The sequence below is a fragment of the Heptranchias perlo genome, chromosome 28 (assembly GCF_035084215.1).
Source record: "Heptranchias perlo isolate sHepPer1 chromosome 28, sHepPer1.hap1, whole genome shotgun sequence".
Classification (NCBI taxonomy): domain Eukaryota; kingdom Metazoa; phylum Chordata; class Chondrichthyes; order Hexanchiformes; family Hexanchidae; genus Heptranchias; species Heptranchias perlo.
This window is the reverse complement of record NC_090352.1, coordinates 39,555,027-39,570,342: the sequence shown is the minus strand read 5'-3', so window position 1 is coordinate 39,570,342 and position 15,316 is coordinate 39,555,027. Positions and strand designations below refer to the sequence as shown.

The following is a 15,316-nucleotide window of genomic DNA, read 5'->3' as shown; positions in this document are numbered from 1 at the left end:
GAGTGGGGTTCACTGAATTTACCCCTACAAACACTTGATTGTATCCATTGTCCAGTTAATTTACACACAGCTGAGATAAAACGATTGCTTAACTCTGATTTCAGAGATGCTGTAATATACAAGAAATCATTATGATTAAAAAGGTTTGATTATTAGGGTAAACAAACGTTCACATTAATAATCCATGCTTGCGACATTCCTATTGTGGATCAGGTTACTGAGTAGAATGCCTTACCACCGGAAGGATAAGTAACTGGGGAGGAAGAGGCTGGGGTTTGTCCGTAGTCAATGCACTTACTGTTGGCAAAGCAGATACTGGCTTTGCGTTCCCCAGATAACCACTCTCCAGCATCAGCCGAGGAGGGAGATGTCAATGCATGCATAATGCTCTCCTAACCAGGGCCCCATGCAGGAAGATGTTATGTGACTTGCACACCTGATCTCCCAGCAGCCACCCAAGAGATGAAAGATATAGTGCTGCTCATATAGAGTTTACCTGCAGTCACTGCAAAGCAGCAATCAACAAAGCAATCTTGTGTCCCCTTGTTGACAGAAGCAAACTTGATTGAGTTCTTCAATGAAATAATGGAGAGGGTTGATGAGGATAGTACGGTTGATGTATATATGGACTCTCAAAAGACGTTTGATAAAGTACCACATAATAGACTTGTCAGCAAAATGGGATTAAAGGGGCAGTGACAGCGTGGATACAACATTGGCTAAGAGACAGCAAACAGAGAGTAGTGGTGAACGGTTGTTTTTCAGACAGGAGGGAAGTATACAGTGGTGTTCCCTGGGGTCGGTGTTGGGACCACTGCTCTTTTTAATATATATTAATAGCCTGGACTTGGGTATAGGCAGCATAATTTCAATGTTTTCTGATGACGCAAAACTCGAAAATGTAGTAAACAGTGAGGAGGATAGTAGCAGACTTCTGGAGGGCACAGACAAGCTGATGGAATGGGCAACACATGGCAGATGAAACTTAACAGAGAAGTGTGAAGTGAGGCATTTTGGGAGGAAGAATAAGGAAAGGCAATATAAACTAAATGGTACAATTTTAAAGAGCGGCACAGGCACGATGGATTGAATGGCCTCCTTCTGTGCTGTATGATTTTACATGATGTGAGATGTAATACAATAACCAAATGATAAAAATAGCTGTGCTGTTGAAACAAGCCAAGGTTTTTTCCCCATAAGAGAATCTTAGGTTCTCTTTATTACATGAGTCTTCCTAGGTGTTCTAATATGTTATATTTGTATTATCATGAGGAGACTGATAGTGCACAACCTACTGTGGCAGTCATTTCACCTGTGGGGTCTAGATTCTAAGTCAACCCTAGAAAGGCAGCCACTCATGAGATGAGATTCAGACAGTCACATTTGAGTTCTTAGAGAGACCACAGAAACTGCCCAAAATTCAGCAAAACGGAGGTGGACCCTAAGTACCGACTGCCGAGTCTTGTCCAGAGGATAGCTAGTGTCGCACTGATCCAGTTATGGGATCTTTTCTGAGGCTGGATGTGAGGCATATTGTTTGGTCAGAGTTGAGGGAGCTTTATTCTGCAGCTAACCGATGTTGTATCTGCCCTGGGAGTGTTTGATGGGACAGTGTAGAGGGAGCTTTACTCTGTATCTAACTTGTGCTGTACCTGACTCGTGAATGCTAACACTGTTTTCCAGGAATAGAAAGGTGTTCCATTCCGCAGAACTGACATCCATCAACATAATAAGCACAAAAATCAACCGAAAGAATCCTAAACGTCCAATTGTGGTTGATCTGTAGCCAGTGATACTAGTAGTCTTCAACTGCTAACTGACAATTTGGGCAGGTAATAGGAATGTGATATTTATATAGCTCAGGTTTCCCATCACTATCCAACTGTAATTACTGGCCCATCTGTGATTTCCATTTTATTTTTAAAATATGTTTTTTCACACCCTGAACGCATGCTGGTTTGACCCATCATTCAGATAAAATGTAAATACCAATACATAATAACACTAAAAGCAAAGTATAGAAAATACAAAATTAATATCTTCCACTTAAATTCCAGACAAGAAATAGAAATACAGTACTGATGACCCCATAACTCTCATATCTAAGTTTGCCGATGACACAAAGATTGGTGGCATTGTAAGCAGTGTAGATGAAAACATAAAATTACAAAGCGATATTGATAGATTAGGTGAATGATTTCCATTTGCCACCGTTTTGCCCAATGTAGACAAATGTGAGGTCATCCACTTTGGATCAAAAAAGGATAGAATAGGGTACTTTCTAAATGGTAAAAAGTTTAAAAACTGTGGATGTCCAAAGGAACTTAGGGGTTCAGGTACATAGATCATTGAAGTGTCATGAACAGGTGCAGAAAATAATCAAGAAGGCTAATGGAATGCTGGCCTTTATATCTAGAGGACTGGAGTATAAGGGGGCAGAAGTTATGCTGCAGCTGTACAAAACCCTGGTTAGACCGCACCTGGAGTACTGTGAGCAGTTCTGGGCACCGCACCTTTGGAAGGACATATTGGCCTTGGAGGGAGTGCAGCGTAGGTTTACTAGAATGAGACCCAGACTTCAAGGGTTAAGTTACGAGGAGAGATTACACAAATTGGGGTTGTATTCTCTTGAGTTTAGAAGGTTAAGGGGTGATCTGATCAAAGTTTATAAGATATTAAGGGGAACGGATAGGGTGGATAGAGAGAAACTATTTCCGCTGGTTGGGGATTCTAGGAGTAGGGGGCACAGTCTAAAAATTAGAGCCAGACCTTTCAGGAGTGAGATTAGAAAACATTTCTACACACAAAGGGTGATAGAAGTTTGGAACTCTCTTCCGCAAACGGCAATTGATACTAGCTCAATTGCTAAATTTAAATCTGAGATAGATAGCTTTTTGGCAACCAAAGGTATTAAGGGATATGGGCCAAAGGCAGGTATATGGAGCTAGATCACAGATCAGCCATGATCTTATCAAATGGCGGAGCAGGCACGAGGGGCTGAATGGCCTACTCCTGTTCCTATGTTCCTATAACTGAGGATACAGCAGCAAAGCAGGATCATTGCTTTCATTGGAAATCGACACCACATCAAAAGTTTCTTAAATAGTTGTTTTGCTCATTCCTGAAATGCAGCAAACCCAACTGGTATGGGATATTTCTAACTACTGTGTTGGGAGAATTTCTTCACCCTATCATTTAAAACAGGGTCAACCCCATGATGGCCTCATGATTAAAGATCCTGCTTGCTATGTTATTAGCCATATAGACCTGATCCTCAGTCTGTGCTGAGTTGACTGGGTAGGGTGGAAGGGAACAGTAGGAATACCACAATTGGTCTCAGCTAGGAGTGGGAACAATCAGCCAGACTTCCCGCTCCTGATTACTATCCATTAACCCCCGCTGAAAAGAGTGAGTGTGTATGCATGCGTGGAAGTTAGGAGAGGAGCGGGTTTAGCTGTGAAGTCAAATAGCCTCGTACATGAGGAAGGGAACGGGGGAAAGTTATTAGAGGATTCCCATGAAACCATATGAATGTCTTAGAGAGGAGGGAGTGAGCGTCCTCAAAGGGCGAGGGAAATCAATTGGGAAAAAATGTTGATAACGGCCTAAAACAGTTCAGGATGCCAGAAATTAGACAGTATTGTGGTGATAAATACATAACTAAGAATCCAAGGAAAGTACATTTTTTATAGCTTGGTGAGTTCCCAGTCACAGCCTCTTTAAAGGGGGGAGGGGGGAAGAGAGGCAAATGGAAACGACATATTTTCCCCAGGAAAGGAAGTCAAACAAGAAGATTGAGTCATGTGTTGCTTTAACATAACAGGCAGAGTGGTACATGATGAGAGGCAGATTGTCTACCTACCTCCTTAGATACATAATGGTGTGAGATAATAACTTTTTTTTTCAACAACCAGGAATATAAATAGAAGTAAATTTTAAAAGAAACATGCTTAAATGTGTAAAGTCACCAACAAGTTTAAACTAATTTTTTTAAAACATCACTTTTGACTGGGTGGGAAACAAAACTTGGCCTTTTTTATGATTACACAAGTCATTGAAAATGCTTAGATGTGTTTCTAAACTGGAAAACAAAGCTGTGTCAGATTTAAAATACACAGAGTAAAAAGATACGTATTTTCAACAGAAACAGGTGGTTAATTTGGCACGGTACCTCCACCAGTAAATCTTGCCAATTTTGAAATTAAACATGCTATTGTTTCACCCACCCCTGCGGAGGGAAAGATAAAAAAGAGCTGCCTGATTGAATTGGATGAGTGCTTGCCACAGGTATTTGCATAGGTTAGTAATGGGATTTTTGAAACTGGGGCTGGCGTCAGCACAGATTTTACTTGCCAAGCTCAATAGAATGGAAACATTCCATTTTCTCTGACTGTTTAGACATACTCAGGACAACATGGATCATTTAATGAGAAGCATTTTATGAACCATATGTTTCAATTGTCATTGACTCCCCAACCAGGGGAAACAGTCTTCCCCTATTCACTATCAAACTCTATCAATTTTAAAAACCTATATTAAATCTCCTCTTGCCTTCTCTGCTCCAATGGAAATAGTCCCAGTACCTCAAGTCTCTCCTCATAACTATAGTTTCCCATCCTTGGTATCATCCTGGTGAATCTACACTCTATGTTGTCTATGGCTGTAATGTCCTTTCTATAATGGGGCAACCAAAATGCACACAGTACTCTAACTGTGACCTAACCAATATTTTGTACTAATTGATCATTACTTATTTACTCTTGTACTCTATGCACCTATTCATCCAAACCTTTCGATGTCTTTTAATTCAGTGTATATTCTGTACCATATCTTTCTCCCAAAATGTGTTACCTTGCACTTATCCATCTTAAACTGCAACTACCACTTGTCTGCCATTCTGCAAACCTGTCTGTCATCCTGAAGTCTTTTACAGTTCTTCTAGCTGTTTGCTAACCTCCTACTTTTATGTCATCAGCAAATTTTGAGATAGTGCTCCATATGCCTAAATCCAAATCATCGATATACACAGGGAACAAAAGTGGACCCAGCACCCACCCCTGCACACATCACTTCCGACCCTTCTCCAATCTGAGCAACGGCCATTTACCCTCTTTGTTTCTTGTCCACTAACCAACATTCTGTCCTTGCTGCTACATTTGCTTCTTACACCGTACACCTGAATTTTTGTAATAAGTCCATGTGAGGCACCTTGTCAAAGGCCTTCTAAAAATCCATATACACTGCATCTACTGCATCCCTTTATCAATCCAATTGGTCGCTTCTTCAAAAAAATCTATGAAATTTGTCAAACATGACTTACCTTCAGCAATACATGCTGGCTGTCCCTGATTAACCCATACATTTCTAAATTCTCACCAATTTTATCTGGAATTATGGACTCTAAGGGCTCGATTTTAGGAGCGTGTTTCCGGCGGGTTACCAGCGGGGTGGCCCCGAAAATCCCGATCTCCGGTCACGTGACCGGATCGCGACGAAATCCCGGCCACTTCCGGGTACCGCGCTGACGTGCGGGGCTGCGCGCGCAAGCCCCGCTGGTGGGAATCCCGCAGGCAATTAAAGCCAGCGGGGTTCCACTTGAGAGTACTTAACTTGCTCGTTGTGGTCAGTTAATGAGCTGAAGCAGCTGTCAAAAGAGGAAGTGTGGGATTTTAGGTTCAAGGCAGTGAGTTTCCCACACTGGGGGAAACAGTCTCCCTCCAACCAGGCGTGTTGCAGCCAGCAGCCTGTGGCAGGTGCCAAGGTGCGCTCCACGGGGGAGAGCCCTCACCCACGCAGGAGGCCACCGCGTCACATAGGGCAACCCCTGCCCTCCACCACCCCCCGCCAAGCCAGAGGACAGACCGACACGAAACCGCAGCCCCAGTCCGAGGAACCACACACCTACCCTGCACAACCCCTCAGACCCACACCTGCCAGTTGGGTGGTGTGTGGACACCCTCGGAGGACGAAGAGCATGACCAGCACCAGCAGCCTCGCAGTCCACGCCGTCCGCCGCAGAGACGTGGATCCCCCCAACACGGTGTTGTTGCACGCCCACCTGCACAGCAGGAGGGAGGGCTACCGCAGAGAGAGACGCGTCGCAGAGGGCACTACCCTCGCCACAGGGTCCACAGACCGAGGCGCAGCTCCCCGGACCTCTCCGAGCAGCAGTGCACAGGGAGGCGCAGATTCGCTCGACATGTAGTCGTGGAAATCTGCAGCCTCTTTCATGCCGAGCTGCTCCTGGCTGGCCCCAGCACCAACTGCTTACCTGTCGCTGGCAAAGTCACCACTGCCCTCCACACCTTCTCCTCCGCATCCTTCCAGGGTGCAGCCGGCTACACCGCCGATGTCTCTCAGTCGTCTGCGCGGACGAGCCCTGCAAATACACCTGCACCTACTCTGCAGTAACACGATGGGTGGCATCAGTGGTGGGTCCTCATAGTGATACCCAGGAGCGGGCATTATTGGACACAACGGACAGGATTCGCGGAGACATGGCAGTGGTGGTGTCAATATAATGTGTGCTGTTTGTTGCTCTGAAATTCAATATGGGTAACACCCATGACAAACCCTCAGACACCCTTGTGCACCCCCTTCATGCTGACGAGACGTTTGCCTTACGCTGCCTACTGCACATATGTGATGCATGCCCTGTGGCTGCAGCACAGGTGGTGGCAGGTTGAGTGAGGCTGGCCGTGAGGGAGATGCACGAGAGGGTGAGTATGGGATGGAGCCATGAGATTGTATGAGGATTGGGTTGCGTGTTAGTGGCAGGATGAGTACTGGCGAGGTGAGTAGGTGGAGGTAAGATGAGGATGGGGTGTGAGTGGGTATGAAGGGTGATGTGACAGAATAGTGTTGGCGGTGCCAAAGGAGATTTGGGGTGGGGGCAGTGTTGTGGCAGACGGAGTGTAGGGGAAAGACTTCGTGTTCTCACTGTGGCGGACCTACTGCGGTCATTGCAGCGCCTCCTGCACTGTATGCAGGTGGGCCATATGTTGGTGGCGCAGGTGACCCCCTCTGCCACCTCGAGCCAGGCCTTCTTGGTGGCAGAGGCAGGCCGCTTCCTCCCACCCGCCGGGGGGAAGATCTGTGTCCTCCCCCTCCTCCTCACCCCATCTGATGATACCTGGGGTGAGGCATCATTAAACTGGGAGCAGCCTTCCCCCTGGGCTGCTCCATGCTGCAATTTGTCCCATTGGTTGCAGCATCTGTCAGTGGAGGACTGCCCCTTTAACTAGAGAGCCTCCAGCTGACAGATCGTACTGCGCATGCGCAGCCCGACCGACGCGCAGGCCAGCGCCGTGGACCCCGGAGGAGCAGGTAATTGATTCCTATTAGTGTGTTGCCTGCTACGATCGCGTGGGCAACCCACTAATTTCGCCGTCCGCGTTTTCGACGCTCCCGGAGGACCACCCGCTGGGAACCCGCAGGCCTGCTAAATTCGTGCCCTAAGAGTTTGCCCACAACTGACATTAGACTAACTCATTTATAGCTAACCTATTGATCCTTCTTGAACAAGAGTGTTACATTGGCTACTCTCCAGTCTCACACCATAATTTGCATATTAAGGAGGATTGTAAAATTGTGGCCAAAATCTCTGCTATCTCCTCTCTGACTTCCTTTGACAGCTGAGGATACAGCATCCGGGCCTAGTGACTACCCACTCTGGGTTCTGCTTTTTTCAGAACCAATTTCTTTTTACGGTTATCTCTAACAATTGTTCCATATCTTCATCTAGTACAATTAGATTCCTACTTCCACCAAGATTTGTAAAAACTGATGCAAAATATTTAATATCTCTACTATACCTTCAACTGCCACAATTAGACCCCTCCCCTATCCCTGAATGGTCACACCCTCTCTTTAGCTGTTCTTTTACTTTTTATATGTTTACATAAAAGACCTTATTATTTCCTTTTATCTTATCTGCTAGTCTATTTTCAAATTCCCTTTAGCCCTTCTACTCTCTCTTTTCATCCCCCACTACACTTTCTATATTCTTCATGATTTTCTTTAGTATTGTTAGCCCTAATTTTACCCTTTTAAGTTTCAGTTTAGTTTTAATATGTATTTATCCATGGAAATCTATCCTGTGACCTTTTTACCTTACAGGAACATATTTATTCTGTACTCTATCCCTGTCATATTTGAAGATTCCCCACTGCTGATCCATCATCCTGTTTGTTAACTTTTCTGCCCAGTTAATTTGGGCTAGATACCTTCTTATCTCAATGAACTTTGCCTTTAACTAGTTCCGCATCATTACCTTTGACTCTTCATTGTCCTTTTCTGTTCTTATATTGAACCTAACTATGTTGTGTTCACTGTTTCCCTTTTGTTCTCCTACTCTCACATCACTTCATTTCCCAGAACTGAATCAAGCAATGCTTCTTTCTTTGTTGAACTAGAAACATAGTGATCTAGGAAGCGTTATAAGATGCATTCTAAAAACATTCCCACTTTGACCATGCACATTACTTTTATTCCAGTTGATCTTGGAATAGCTGAAATATCCAATGTTATTGTTCTGATGTTCTTGCATATCTATCTCAACTGTTTGCAGATATCCCCCTCTATTTCATTTCCACTGTTTGGAGGTCTGCTGTGCACACTGAGAACTGTAGCATCTCCCTTCCTATTTCCTAATTGTATCCATATAGGTTCTCTCTTAGTGTAACCCCTAGGGCATCTTTATGTTCTAGCGCTGTGATAGAATCCTTTACTAGCACTGCCTTCCACAGCCCTTTTTTCCCTCCTTATCTCTCCTAGAAATGTTATACCCAGGAATATTAAGCTACCGCTCATGTTCAAGCTCAAACCATATCTCCATTATAGCTAATATATCATATCCATCCACAGTTATTAATGCTTCTAAGTGTCCAATTTTGTTTTGAATGCTTTGTTTATCGGTATACATTCCACTCAATCATGACTCCAATTTTTTTGGAACAGTGAACCTTATTCTTTATTCCTCGTTTTCTCATTTGATTTTTGATATACTTTGCCTCATCTACAACAGACACTCCCTACAGCAAGCAAGGGAAAGTGTGAGAGAGACTGGAGGTACTTTTCCTGTCGAGCAGTATTGGTCGAGGCCTTGGGGCAGGTCTCCTTCCTGTGGTGTGTGAATCTTTCACCTAGTGCACATCAATCACACTTAAAGATGTCATGCTTGAAGGTGTATGTCAAACTTGTACATGAGTGGACCACAAATGCCAATAAAACAGCTATAAGTTACAACTAAACAGGTGGCAAACCTGCTAATCCCTCCTTATCTCTCCGAGTAGTAGGCACAAAAACTACCAATTAGGAAGTACCAAGGAGGTATGAAAACTACCAATTGAGAATAGGTAGTTAGTAAACAGTTACCTATTTAAAAAAAAAACTAGGAAAGAAAAGAGAAATAATGAAATCACTGAAAATATATCTTGAAAATCCTTTTGGCCCTTCTTGTTTTCTCTTCGGTTCAGGACCTAGTACTAAAAATAACATCATAAACAATTACGTAATTGACAATAAAAACATTAACTTTACTTATTCAGTTGCCTCTTCTGTGCTTAAAATCTGGAGGCCTGTTCCTTTGTCAGGTACTTAAGACGTGAGTTGCTGGGACTTCCCGGAGTGAAGAGCTTCAATGGTTGCAGACTACAACAACAGGAACAAGAACAACAACAAAGTGTTGTATGTCTAAGTTTGCCAATGACACTAGGTTAGGAGCTGCAATAAGTTGTGTAGCTGGGAGCAGGAAGTTTCAAAGGGACATAGACAGATTGAGTGAGTGGGCAAAACTGTGGCAAATGGAGTTCAATGTGGGGAAGTGCGTGGGGTTATGAGGAACTCAGTGGCAACTCGGTTGTATGTGCGCGATTTGTAATGATGGAGGATAGTGGTAGCACCCGTCCTATGGCGAACCTCGATCATCCACCCAATAGCCGACTGTTTCTGGTCATCAGCAAGTCAATATCGGAGGAGGTGATCCGGGAGAAATTTTCCCTCTTTGGAGATATCCAGGATATTTGGGTGGTGCGGGACAAGCAGTCCAAAGACCATAAGGGCATTGCCTATGTGAAGTTCGGTAAATCGTGGCAGGCCTGTAAAGCGATGGAGGACATGCATGGCAAGGCACTCACTGGGGATACCAAACCCATCAAGGTGTTCATTGCACAGTCTAGAGGATCTGGCAGCCACCATGATGTTGAAGATGAGGAGCTGACTAGGATTTTTGTTATGATTCCAAAATCCTATGCAGAAGATGATCTGAGGAAAAAGTTTAAGGATTTTGGAGATATTGAATACTGTAGTGTCATCAAGAACAAGAACACAGGGGAGAGCAAAGGCTTTGGCTATGTGAGGTTTCTGAAACCATCTCAGGCTGCTCAGGCCATTGAAAACTGCGACCGATCTTTTAAGGCAATACTTGCTGAACCAAGAAACAAACCTACATGCTCTGAGAATGACTATGTGGGTGGGGCCAGACAAGAATCATCGTCGTCGTATGGGTCAGGGTTTAATCCTCTAAGAGGTCAAAATATGTTTCCTTTTGGTGAATTTAGCAACTTTGGAACAAGTGAAATGAGAGGAGGAGGTGGTGAAATGAGAGGAGGAGGTGGTGAAATGAGAGGAGGAGGAGGAGGAGGTGGTGAAATGAGAGGAGGAGGAGGAGGAGGAGGAGGAGGAGGAGGTGGTGAAATGAGAGGAGGAGGAGGAGGTGGTGGTGAAATGAGAGGAGGTGGTGGTGAAATGAGAGGAGGTGGAGAAAATATCTCCACATGTCTTTCAGTGTCTACAAGAGGTGTGCTTACACATGAACAAGTTTATAGTCTCTTCGATATCATCCCAGGACTGGAATATTGTGAAATTCAGAGAGACCCTTATATGGGTTATGGCAAAGGATATGCTATTGTTCGATACAACAATGTGGCATCAGCAGTGTATGCCAAAGAAAAGCTGCATGGATTTGAGTATCCACCTGGTAATCGACTGGGAGTCAATTACATTGAAGATGCCCCTGGAGACAGGCAATCAAATCCAGTTGGAATGATGGCCTTACAACTTGTGGCGGCTCAGATGATGTCGATGGCCTGTAACAGTCCAGTTGGCCAGCAGATAGTTCCAGCTTTACCTGGTTTTGGAGGAAGCAGTCGTACTCCGATGTCTCGATTGCAGGTTGACCTTTCTGTACCTGCATCTCAAAATTTTGATCCTCCAAGAGAAGAGTCACACAAACGACTGAGAACACACTGAGCAGTTTCACAGACGATTGTGCAAAGAGTGGGGACAAATGACATAACACATCAGCTGGCTGATTGGCCAATTTAAAAATACCCAGTGACTTCCACTTGTGACTGTTGCTATTTTATTTTCTGGGAATGGGCAGCAAGTAACGACCTTGACAAATATTGATTACAGTGTTTGAGATAGGAATTTTAAAAATCCATAACTTGAAGAAATTTGCTCTAATCCATGTAACCTTTGCGTTCCCAGCCTTTTATAATTTGAATTGTACCTGTTAGTTGTGTAGTCTTACATAACTTGCACAGAGTATAATAAAACTTGTTTGTGAAATATTCTGGTTTTCTATACTTTCTGAATGGTTTTATTCCGCAATATTGAGACTAAGGTACACAGCAAATTAAACCAATGTGTGAACTGTGACTGAGTAGTACCTGTAGGCTCACTGGATGCAACAAACTGGCTCATAAACATTTCTTCATGCAAAGGGCGGTAGAAGTGTGGCACTCTCTCGCACAAAAAACAGTAAATGCTAGCTCAATTAATAATTTTAAATCTGAGATTGATAGATTTTTGCTAGCCAAGGCTATTAAGGGAAATGGAGTTCGGGTACAGAGCAGCCATGGTCTCACTGAATGGCGGAGCAGGCTCGAGAGGCTGAATGGCCTCCTCCTATTCCTATGTTCCTGATATAAATCAAAAGCAAAATACTGCGGATGCTGGAAATCTGAAATAAAAACAGAAAATCTGCCAATGCTCAGCAGGTCAGGCAGCGTCTGTGGAGAGAGAGAGAGAGAAATAGGGTTAACGTTTCAGGTCAATGACCTTGCATCAGAACTCTCAAAATATAATTAGGTTTAATCTTATTGGCCAATCTAAGGCTGCAGCCAATCTAATGCTGGCCTCAGATTCTAAGAGGGCTAACTTCACAAAAATGGCTGAAGATCTGGCAAAAGTTGACTGGGCAACCCTACTAGATAGGCAATCAAGTACTGAGGACAAATAGGTTCTATTTAAAACCATTCTCAAACAGAATGAAGCCATATATCACCCAATGGTTGAAAGAAGGGCACATGACACAACAAAACCATTATGGTTGACGAGGCGATACACAGTCCAAACTACAGTTAAAGTACCCAATAATTTAGAGATAGTTCAGACATCCATTTCCTTTATGCCAGTTAATACACTATACAATCATGACATTCACATTAAGTCACAAAACATTTGTGAGGAAAGTAATAAAGATGTATCTGATGGCAGTCACAGTTCCAAAAATGTACAAACTATCAATGCCCTGTGGACATTAAGTCATGAACTGGTTAAGTGAAAGACAATAGACATTCACAAGCATTTTTGTGAATTCCCAATATTTTAGAAGGATGTTGAATCAAAGGTTTTTCTATGACTTCCATGAATAGTGGAAACTGTCCTGGTGTCAGCGGCAGGGTAAGGCAGAAGAGTCCATTTGTGAATATTGTAGCTTTTTTGGTGTTGTTGAGGGCAGTGGTGACTTTGACAGCGACAGGTAAGAAGATGGTGCTTGGGGCAGCCGGGAGCAGCTCGGCATGAAGGAGGCTGCAGATGTCCGTGTGCACTGCTGCTCAGAGAGGCCCAGGAACTGACCCTCAGTCTGCAGACCCTGTGGCGAGGGTAGAGCCTTCTGCGACGCATCTCTCTCTGCCGTTGCCCTCCCTCCTGCTGTGCAAGTGGATGTGTCACAGCACTGTGTTGTGGGGCTCCACGTGTTAGAGGTGGACGGCGTGGCTGGTGAGGCTGGTGATGCTGTTTGTCCTCCAAGGAGGTCATGACTGCAGCTACGGCGGCCCCCATCCGGATGATGTACATTTGAGGGGGTCCGCAAGGTAGGTACATGTGTCTGGACACCGGGGTAAGTGTGCAAGTTTGTGAATTTTATTGTTAGGAGGAGGGTGGTGGAGGCCAAACTTTGTCCAAAGTGACAGAGTGGCCTCCTGCAATGACTGAGGGTCTCCGCCCTCCCACCTGTCAAATGGACCTTTGCAGCTGCCACAGGCTGATGGCTGCAACACGTCCATTTGAACTGGGAGTGTTTCCCCCAGTACGGGAAAGTCTCAGTTCATTGCAAAATCCCACCCCTCCTAAAATGTTATGTTAATCAGGTCTGTAAACGACCTGAAATACTTTAATGAGTACTTTAAGTGGCACCCCGCCGGCTTTAATTGCCAGCGGGAGTCCCGCATGCGGGGGCTGTGCGCGCATGTCAGCGCGTCACTGGGGAACCCGGAAGTGGGCGGGTTGGAGCTGGGCTCCAGACCCGCCCCGGGAATCCCCGATTTTCGCAGCCCCCCGCCGCGAACGCACCCGCTTGGGAGTGCGAAAATCGAGCCCCAGGCTTCTGAAAAACTAGGTCATGCCTAACAAATTTGAGTTTTTTGAGGAAGTCACTAGGGTAGTAGAGGAGGGTAATCCGGCAGACATTGCCTGCCTGGACTTTCAGAAAGCCTTTGATAAGGTGCCTCACACTAGGCTACTTCACAAGATAGAATCTTGTGGTATCAGTAGAAATTTGACAAGCTGGATTAGGAATTGGCAACATACAGGTCGCTGGTCAGACCGCATCGAGAGTACTGTGCCCAGCTTTGGTCCCCTCACATAGTTGGTGATATAGCGGCTTTGGAAAAGGTTCAGAGGAGAGCTACAAAAATGATTCCTTGTTTACAGAACCTCAACTACTCAGGCTCAAGGACCTTGGTCTATTTACTTTAATGTGGAGATGCCGGTGATGGACTGGGGTTGACAATTGTAAACAATTTTACAACACCAAGTTATAGTCCAGCAATTTTATTTTAAATTCACAAGCTTTCGGAGGCTTCCCCCTTCGTCAGGTGAACGATGTGTAATGAAATCCTCGAAATTAAATCGCATTTATAATTCACAGAACAATGCTTGGTGAGTACAGACAGTTTTTTCAACTGCCCGTTGCCAAGGCAATCAGTGTGCAGACAGACAGGTGTTACCTGCCAGGTCTCACAGAATATACAAATCACCAAAAAAAAACAAACAAAAAAAAAACAGAGATAGAGAGGTAGAAACATAACCGGGATCTTGGGTTCATGTCACGCTACACGTTACCCCACCAGCGAACAAATGTTATCTGTTTTTAATATAACGGGTCAGTTGCTGTCTTTTCTATGTTTCTACCTCTCTATCTCTGTTTTTTTTTGTTTGTTGTTTTTTTTTTGGTGATTTGTATATTCTGTGAGACCTGGCAGGTAACACCTGTCTGTCTGCACACTGATTGCCTTGGCAACGGGCAGTTGAAAAAACTGTCTGTACTCACCAAGCATTGTTCTGTGAATTATAAATGCGATTTCATTTCGAGGATTTCATTTCACATCGTTCACCTGACGAAGGGGGAAGCCTCCGAAAGCTTGTGAATTTAAAATAAAATTACTGGACTATAACTTGGTGTTGTAAAATTGTTTACAATTATTTACTTTAAAAGTGACCTGACAGAGGGCTATAAAATAATTAAGGGGCTAGAAAGTGTCTCTATTGAGAGATTATTCCAGTTTAACAGGTTGGGGAGGACCAGGGGACACGAGTTTAAACTACGGAAGAGTAGGAATAGACTGGGTGTTGGACGGTTCCTCTTTTCCCAGAGAGTAGTGATCCTCTGGAATGTGTTGCTGGCTGGTGTGGTGGATGCTGACTCTCTGCCTTCAAGAAGGAGCTGGACCGGTTCCTGACTGGGGCAGAGATCACATCAAATAGAAGGGAAGTGTCTTTATGGATAACACTTGGTCCATGTGATCTTCTGGACTGGTTCCGATCAACTGAGGGGGTCGGAGAGGAATTTTCCAGAGTATTTTTTCCCATCACCCCTGTGCTTGCTGACCTAGATTGGTTCCCGGTCCGGGAACGCCTCGATATTAAAATTCTTATTCTTGCTTTCAAATCCCTCCATGGCCTCGCCCCTCCCTATCTCTGTAACCTCCTCCAGCCCTACAACCCTGTGAGATCTCGGCGCTCCTCCAATTTTTGCCTCTTGCACATCCCCGATTTTAATCGCTCCACCAATGGCGGCCGTGCCTTC

At 44.5% G+C, this 15,316-nt stretch overlaps 1 pseudogene; it reads left to right on the top strand.

Moving 5' to 3' along the window:
• The first annotated feature begins 9,636 nt into the window (after positions 1 to 9,636).
• LOC137299237 (RNA-binding protein 45 pseudogene) lies at positions 9,637 to 11,250 on the top strand (annotated as a pseudogene).
• The last annotated feature ends 4,066 nt before the right edge of the window (positions 11,251 to 15,316 follow it).